This window comes from Echinops telfairi, unplaced genomic scaffold (assembly GCF_000313985.2).
Source record: "Echinops telfairi isolate 266 unplaced genomic scaffold, ASM31398v2 ScPeMD7_7474;HRSCAF=8512, whole genome shotgun sequence".
Taxonomy (NCBI): domain Eukaryota; kingdom Metazoa; phylum Chordata; class Mammalia; order Afrosoricida; family Tenrecidae; genus Echinops; species Echinops telfairi.
The window spans coordinates 5609796-5611465 of NW_022111378.1; positions in this window are offsets into that span (position 1 = coordinate 5609796).

Below are 1670 nucleotides of genomic sequence, written 5' to 3' on the forward strand. Positions count from 1 at the left end.
TTACACAATTTCATGTCAACTTGATAAGAATGAAAGGGTGGAGTCTAGCCTGTCAATCAGGTCACAACCTGCTGATCCCTCCTTATGGGGTTGGCCTTCTTATGAGGATTATGGGACTTCCTCTCTTTCTCCCTGGAGACGGGACACACACACTCTGCTTCACATTTCTGTTGACAAGCCACATGGAGCCACGCTGATGGCACCCAGAGCCCTGGAGATGCACCCACTGCCATTGGACCCACAGGACTTTCCACTGAACCACTGGTGATCTTCCTGCATTCAGCATCATTGCATGTGCTGTGTGATTCTGAAGAGGAATTTATGGGCTAATATAAGACTTATGGGTTAATAATCGAAATTACACACTTGATCTGGACTCAGCTGGGATGTTTTAATGATGCACAGTTACTTCTTGATCTAAAGTGCTCTCTTACAACCCAAGAGGAAAGCGAATTTTGGGAATAATGAGGGCAACAAATATATAGATGTGCTTTACACAATTGATCTATGTATTGTGATGAATTGTATGAGCCCCAATAAATTGATTAAAAAAATAAATAAAGTGCTCTCTTACATGTATAGGAGTGTCTCTGGGTTTGTTTCTAGTCAACCTAGACTAACACAAAGTGAATAGAGAAAACTGATCATGTGAGCTGGCGTAAATTGCTGCAGTTTGATGGCTTACCATAGACTGTAGTGTGTTTATAGATGCAGATGTTCAAAGTTCCAGCTGGAATGTAGATTCTTCACAGAATGGGGGAAAATCTTTAGCAATGACACAGCAGGACTAATCTCAAAAATCTATAGAATAAGAGGAATTCTTGAAACCCAAATAAAGCTGAACATGATAGTGGGACAAGAGGAAAGTCAAAGGAAATAGAGGAAAGAGCTAGGAGGCAAAGGGCATATATATAGAGGTCTAAATAAAGGCATGTATCTATGTAGACACATAGGTACATATGAGGATTTGGAAATAAATCTATGTACATATATGTATAGGTTTAGTATTAAGGTAGCAAATGGACATTGGGCCTCCACTCAAGTACTCCCTCAATGCAAAAATACTTTGTTCTATTAAACTGGCATTCAGTGATGCTCACCTTCCTGACAAAATTGCTGAAGACAAAGTGAGTGCATAAGCAAATGTGGTGAAGAAAGCTGATGGTGCCCGGCTATCAAAAGATATAGAATCTGGGGTCTTAAAGGCTTGAAGGTAAACAAGTGGCCATCTAGCTCAGAGGCAAAAAAGCCCACATGGAAGAAGCACACCAGCCTGTGCGATCACGAGGTGTCGAAGGGATCAAGTATCAGGCATCATCAGAACAAAATATCATATCATTGTCAATGAGGGGTAGTGCAGAGTGGAGATCCAAAGCCTATCTGTAGGCAATTGGACATCCCCTTTTACGGAAGGGTTGCGGGGAAGATATGAGCCAGTCAGAGTGCAGTGCAGCAACGATGAAACATACAACTTTCCTCTAGTTCCTAAATGCTTCATCCCCACACACTATCATAATCCCAATTCTACCTTACAAATCTGACTAGACCAGAGGATGTACACTGGTACAGATAGGAACTGGAAACACAGGGAATCCAAGACAGATGATCTCTTCAGGACCAGTGCTGAGAGTGGCAATACTGTAAGGGTGGAGGAAGGGCAGGGTGGAAAG